Genomic DNA, 7,865 nt, shown 5'->3' with positions numbered 1-7,865 from the left:
GATGCATGCTTCCATTCAGTCTTTTTGTTTCATGTTTTAAGTTTTCTTCGTGATTCTAACTTAAATAAACACACATAAAATTCATGTTTTACTTGCTATTTTGTAGTACAACCTCAAGCACATGTTTATATTCTAAATGGAGAATTAGCACAACATTACTAATCTACTCCATTTCAGATCAGGTTGGTATCATAGCATAGGTTTCCTTTGTGCAAGGAGGAATTAACTATTGTTTGCAAGTGAATGTGTTTTGAAGCTCAAGTGAGGAGAAAGTTTCGGAAAGGAGAGCAATATTGTTACAGTCTCTACCACCAAGTTCTCCCTCAAATTCTAGTAGAAGCTTCAGGCAAAGCATGTCCCAAGGAGGAGAGTTTGCAAGAATTTCAGAGGATGTGAAGGCTTTTAGAAAGGATTTCTTAGACATGGCAGAAATGGTGAAAGTCCTCTATGAAGAGAGGAATACCAAATTGCAAGGTGAAATCTCTATACCTCCAAGAGGAGAATATTCTCCAATGGAAGAAGGTAACAAGAATGGTGATAAACCAACATCTTCTCCAAACTCTTCATGTTTTTCTACAACTCTTATGCAAGATGCTAATGTAGAAAGTCCGTAAGAGAAGGTAGATGGACCAGTTTGTACCTTTTGTCCACATGATGTGGAAGATGAGGCTCTATCAACACCCAAATTCAAGGAGATCAAAGAAGAGAGCCAAAGAGTCCAAGAGGACACGTCTAGAATCAAAAGGGAGTTCGAAAACATCTTTGTATGTCAATCAAAAGATGCGGAAAATGGTAAGAATTTACATGCTTCTTCCTTATGTGAAAATGTTGACGTAAATTCATTTGCAGCCTTTGAAAAACATAGTAAAGGCATTGGATCCAAGCTCTTGACCAAGATGGGTTACATGGGAGGAGGCCTTGGAGTAAACCAGCAAGGCAATAAAAGCCCAATTAAGGCCAAGGAGAAACCTAAATACAAAGGCTTAGGCTTAGTTGCAAAAGAAGAATGGTTTTCTGACGTTAACTCATGGGTATCATGTTGCTTTTGTTGTAAGAAAGGACATGAGGAGGCAAGATGTTGGGAGTTGCATCCAGAATTGGTTTCCTCTTGGTTCCTCAAGCGTAAGGAGGACTTGAAGTGTAAATCGTCTCCAAAGAGAGATGAAGATGTTGAAGAAGAAGGGGAGCTAAATTCTTCTTGCCATGCAAGTTCCTCACGCAAGCAACGTAATCCAAAGGACGACAAATAGAGGTATATACGTTATGTTAATTCAAATGTTGTTCATAATGGAAAACAACACACAAATTTGAATAACGTGTTGAGGAATATGTTTCCGTGCACCTTTTGCCTTTCATCTAACCATTGTGTAGATAAGTGTGATAAAAGGAAAGCAATCATCAAAAACATGTTTATGTCTACTGGATTTGAGACCAAAAAGAGAAAATCTCATCCAAGGTTAAAGGCAAGTGAGTCGAGATGAACTCAAAAGAAATTTTGAACTCACTGCAATATCAGTGCGCATTGGGTCGAGAAGTGTTGGAAATTTTTTCCACAACTTCATCCTCGTAAGGGCAAGCAATTCATGCAAGCACCAGAAGAGGAAGCGACAAAATAAAAAGTTGTGCAAGATGTGACCATCCTTGAAGAATCTTCAGAAGAAGAGAAAGTTCAAATAGAGGGTTCATTTACTTGGTTGGGTAAGAAATGGGCGGACTATTTGTCCAGCTAAAGTTTGTAAATTTTTTAATTACACTAGTTGCATATCCCAATAGTTGGGTAATTTGTAAAATTGATGTTCATAAATAAATCACTTATATGCAACAATGTTTTATTTAAGCATTGCAATGTTAGTTTGGCTTGTTGATAGTCAATTTGAACAGAAAATTTGGGAGTCAGGTTCATTCCATTTTGTAAAATGCTTTCTCAAACCGTCAATTTTAAAACTGTTTTATGAGAAGTTGCAACACGTTTAGAATGTTCCAAATGTGTTTAGCACTCAAGTTGTACAAGTATTCACCATGTGGGGCTTGTTTTTGGTTCATTTGGAAAATTATTTTAGGATCTTATCCTCAATAAGGATTTTGCAAATGAGCATCTCGGAAAGGATGTTGCTATGGATGGCCATGGTGACATGGACAAGCCGAGAAGAACATCGAACTTCAATTCTTTGGTCAAGTTATATTTTAAGTTCAGCTTGAGAAAAATCCAAGACAAGTACAAGTCAGGGCAATGCAAACATCGATTGGATCGAGTTTGGAAAAATGAAGGAACTGTACCTTCAAATGTTAAATAATTTAAAGTAAACTTTTGGAAACCAAAAGTTTTTCAGTGGGGAAGAGTGATCAGGAACTCAAAATTTTCCAAAAAAAATCAAAGTGTTAGAAGCCTGATAATCTTAGCTTGAGATCGAAGAGCTCTTTATTCTGAATGCAATGGTGAAAATGACACTCAAACACAAGTTTTTGCCCTCAAACGCGTAGCGCGCCGCGCGCTACCCTGAAGATGGGCAAGTCCATTTCTCAAAAACTCAGAATTTTTGGATTTGTCATGACAAATTACACTTGCTCAGCAATTTCCAAGACATTTCATCAAGTTTTGAGCCCTCAGAAGGTCAAAAAACATGCAAAAAATGACTTTCTGCCACTTTTTGGACACACAGGAAGCAGTCTTGGGAGATTGCAATTTTGGAGGGGCAAATGGACACCAAATTGAGAAATTCCACTTGGGTTGGAAAGTAGACATCCAGAACTTTCCAACAAGCCTACTTTTGCCTCATTTGGATGCCGGGAAGTGCCTCAAAAGTTGGCTCAAAGGCGCGCTACGCGTTGAGAATTGGGGCGCTACGCATCAGGATATTTTCCAAAATTTTCATCTTCAGCTCAGGAATTCGCCCAGCTTTGACCAATTTTGACTTGTGATGGGATTTTTCACCCTAATTGATGTAATTTCATGTTGACATGACACTTATTTACCTATTCTAGAAGATTCATTCATAAAATAACAAACATTTAAGGAATGAATTGGTTTCCTAGCTTATAGAGGCAAGTTGTTTTGATTGCCTAGATTGTAGTGCTCAGTTTAGAATTGGTTGAAACAACTCCTAGAAGGATGAACTCGACCCCTAGAGGCAAGGAAAGGTGTTAGCTTGCCTATATTATGTAATTTCTTAGTTATTTTCATGGTTGGACTCTTGAGGGATAAGCTTCTATTGTATTACACTTTGTATCTCTGCAATTTTGGCAAAGGAAAGACCAGGGTTTTGCAGCACTTTTTGGGATTCCTGTGGTTATTTGTGTTGATGGTGTGCTTCTCTCATGTACTTGTAAGTGTGTTATGTGTATCATTTTCCCACTTTTCTTTTCTGCACATTAAGTAAATGAAGTGTTAAGGTAGAATTCATAATTTGTATGCTCTGCCTTTAAGTTTGCTTAATATCTATGTTTTCCTCTGTCTAAAGAGAACTCTCGAAAGTTTCTTGCTCTCTTTAGCTCCTCACCGGTCATTCCTATTCATTCACTTAAATCAAAGGCATCAAGACAATCTCCTACCTTGCCCCAAAAAGACCTCTGCAAACGTTGTGTCCCATCCCCGCACCCAAAATTTCTCTCCTCCTGTTTTCCACCAAAACCCTAAAAATCTGAAATCAAACTTTCTCAATCAGTTTACTAGCCTAAAATCAGTGTTCTTTATTGGTCATCTCCGCCCTTTGAAAACATTTTGCTGAGATAGACCCGGAGGGAGCCCTCTCCTGCCCCGTAGGGCTAGCTACGAGGCTAAGTGGTTTGATGTTGCCTTGGATTTTGTCTTTTTCAGCCTGAGGCCAAATTCAAGCGCTAACACAACCTCAAGCACATTTTTGTATTCTGAAAGGGGAATTAGAACAACATTACTAATCTACTCCATTTCAGATCAGGTTGGTATCAGAGCATAGGTTTCCTTTGTGCAAGGAGGAATTGACTATTGTTTGCAAGTGAATGTGTTTTGAAGCTCAAGTGAGGAGAAAGCTTTGGAAAGGAGAGAAATATTGTTACAATCTCTACCGCCAAGTTCTACCTCAAATTACTGTAGAAGCTTCAAGCAAAGCATGTCCCAAGGAGGAGAGCCTGCAAGAATGTCAGAGGATGTGAAGGCTTTTAGAAAGGCTTTCTTAGACATGGAAGAAATGGTGAAAGTCCTCTATGAAGAGAGGAATACCAAATTGCAAGGTGAAAGCTCTAGATCTCCAAGAGGATAATATTCTCCAAGGGAAGAAGGTAACAAGAATGGTGATAAACCACCATCTTCTTCATAATCTTCATGTTTTTCTACAACTCTTATGCAAGATGATAGTGTATAAAGTCTTTCAGAGAAGGTAGATGGAAAAATTTGTACCTTTTGTCCACATGATGTGGAAGATGAGGTTCTATCAAGACCCAAATTCGAGGAGCTCAAAGAAGATAGCTGAAGAGTCTAAGAGGACACATCCATAATCAAAAGGGAGTTCGAAAACACTTCGTATGTCAATCAAAAGATGCACAAAATGGTAAGAATTTACTTTTTTCTTCCTTATGTGAAAATGTTAACGTAAATTCATTTGCAGCCTTTGAAAAACATAGTAAGGCATTGGATGCAAGCTCTTGACCAATATGTGTTATAAGGGAGGAGTCCTTGGAGTAAACCAGCAAGGCATTAAAAATCCAACTGAGGCCAAGAAGAAATCTAAATATGAAGGCTTAGGCTATGTTGCAAAAGAAGAATGGTATTCTAGCGGCAACTCATGGGTATCGTGTTCCTTTTGCTGTAAGAGAGGACATGAGGAGGCAAGATGTTGGGAGTTGCATCCAGAATTGGTTTCCTCTTGGTTCCTCAAGCGTAAAATGGACTTAAAGTGCAAAACGTCTCCAAAGAGAGATGAAGATGTTTAAGAAGAAGGGAAGCTAAATTCTTCTTGCCACGCAAGTTCCTCTTGCAAGCATTGTAAGCCAAAGGACAACAAACATAGATATATCCATTTTGTTAATTCAAATGTTTTTGGATTTAAGAGATCTGTGGTTTGTATCTTTCGAATTATTGACCGGAGAATCCATAGTATGAACATTTTTATACCAACGTTTCAAATCCCAAATGGGATCCATCATCAGGGTTAAGAATGATGATAAAAGAAGAGCAATCAAGACAGAATAAATACTTATGAGGGAAAAATTTTAGGAACACACTGTCGGCTAGAATCTTAAATTAATTTTATTTTTACTTTTTATTTTTATTATTATTTTTATAATTACTTTTATTTTAATTAAAATTTTTGAGGAGATAATATCAGGTATTAGAAATAGATTTAGTTTAAAAGATTGAACTAAATTTTTTTATTTAATTAATTTAATTTCTATATAAATTAATTTAATATATTAAATTAATTCATATTAACAATTATAAATATTTATAATTGATTAATATGATAATTAATATATTAATTAATAGTTATATAGAAAATATTATAACATTAAAATGTTAATTAATATGATAAATAGTTAATACTAGAATATAAAGGGATAAAAAATTTTAATTCATATAGAAATACTAGGATAATATATCAATTTCTATATATAAATTAAATTAATATATTTAACCAAATCATATTAACAATTATAAATAGTTAATATTTATAATTAATTAATATGATAATTAATATATTAATTAATAGCTATATAGAAATTGATATATTAAAGAATTTTAATGATAATAATTCTATGATAAAAAGTTACTGACCACTGATAATAGAATAGGGTAGGGATAACATACTTGCTGAAGGCCTTACCTGGGGATGGGTTGGCGCTTTTTGATTTCACTGATCAAGGGAAGCCAGCTCCCACTAATCTCCATACCATTGTCTCTGTTCAGATTATGAGGATGCTTAATAATCTCAAGTGCTTCTCTGATCTTTCGCCTCTGATGCTGCTCTTCCCTTGCGATAATAGATGCGTTTTCCAGACAGATGTGGTGCTTAGTATTCAAGGAGTGTTCTGCCAAGGCTGAGGTACGAGATCTTCCATTCCTAATGTTAGCGCCATGCTCTTTGAGCCTTGTCTGGAGGGAGCGACCTGTTTCACCTATGTAGCTTTTTCCACAGGAACAATCTATCTTGTAGACTCCTTTAAGTTGATGTTTGTCAATATCATCTTTTACAGATTTCAAACCTTGCCTGATAGTACCAGGAGCTGAGAAATGTGTGATAATGTTTTTCTTTTTTAGGATTTTAGCGATTTTGTCTGAAACCCCTTGGATATAAGGTAGAAAAACTTTGCCACCTTGAGGTTGGTATTGATCTTTAGGCTCATGAGATAACAACTTTCTTTCGGCTTTCTCTATGGCTTTCTTAATCTCATGTTCTTTGTAGCCTATATTCTTAAAGGTTAACATTAAATGTTTCTTCTCTTCGTTCAGATGCTCTGAGTCATAAATTCGAAGGGCTCTAATGGCAAGAGTGTTTAGAACACCAAACTTTTGGGCTGGGTGATGGTGGGAATCCGCATGGAGGTAACTCTCTGTGTGGGTTGACTTCCTGAAAACCCTATGGCCCAAAGAGCCATCCTCTTTTCTGATGATTAGAACGTCCAAAAATGGGATGCTCATGTTCTCTTCAAGCTCCATTGTGAATTTTATTTCTGGAGAGATAGAATTTAAGTGAATGAAAAACTTGTCAAGTTCCGCTTTACCATGCGTCCATTTTATATTGGTATCATCAACAAAACGCTTCCACCAGGCTGGCTTTAAAGGATATGATTCCAGGGCCTTCTTTTCAAAGTATTCCATGTATAGGTTTGCCACGATTGGCGAGAGGGGTGATCCCATTGCCACACCAGATGTCTGCTCATAAAATACTCCTTGGAAGGTGAACACAGTTGACCTTAAGCAGACTTCAGCCAGCTTTGCAGTTCCTGGATCAGTAACATCATTTATAACCTGAATGGCTTCATCAAGAGGAATCTTTGTGAATAAGGATACTACGTCAAAGCTTACAAGGATGTCATCACGTTCCATACTTTCATTTTTAATAAGATTCACAAAGTCCTGGGAGTCTTTGATGAAGGAATCAGTATTTCCTACAAGGGGTTTAAGAATTTTAGCAACATATTTAGCAAGCTCATAGGTTGGGGAACCAATAGTATTAACTATCGGTCTAAGGGGGACCCCTTCCTTATGGATCTTGGGTAGTCCATAGATTCTAGGGATGGTTTCACAAGAGGGGATTAATTTCTTTTTTAATTTTTCGTCAAGGTTGGAGTCTGAGATGATCTTTTTTACATCCTTCATGATTTTGGGAATGGGATTACTGCTCAGCTTTTTATAACTGCCACAATTTAGGTGGTCCTTCATTTTCCTAACATAGTCTTCCTTATCCAAGATGACTGCTGCTCCTCCTTTATCTGCTTTAAGAACCACCACCTTGTCATTATTCCGCAAGGATTTGAAGGCTTTTTGTTCTTCCTTACTCAAGTTGCTTTTGGGGGTTTTTGCTTTTCTCATAATGAGAGAAAACTCTTGCCTCAATGTTTCTTTTTCTTCCAGAGGGAGGTTACTAATCCCATCTTCTATGCTACATATCATCCTTTCAATGGGAAGGCTTTTAGGAGCCACCGCAAACCCCATAAGGAAGGGGTCCCCCTTAGATCGATAGTTAATACTATTGGTTCCCCAACCTATGAGCTTGCTAAATATGTTGCTAAAATTCTTAAACCCCTTGTAGGAAATACTGATTCCTTCATCAAAGACTCCCAGGACTTTGTGAATCTTATTAAAAATGAAAGTATGGAACATGATGACATCCTTGTAAGCTTTGACGTAGTATCCTTATTCACAAAGATTCCTCTTGATGAAGCCATTCAGG

The sequence above is a fragment of the Pinus tabuliformis genome, chromosome 1_2 (assembly GCF_031772625.1).
Source record: "Pinus tabuliformis cultivar Carrire ecotype Pingquan chromosome 1_2, CPIR1, whole genome shotgun sequence".
Lineage (NCBI taxonomy): Eukaryota > Viridiplantae > Streptophyta > Pinopsida > Pinales > Pinaceae > Pinus > Pinus tabuliformis.
This window is presented reverse-complemented; position numbering follows the sequence as displayed.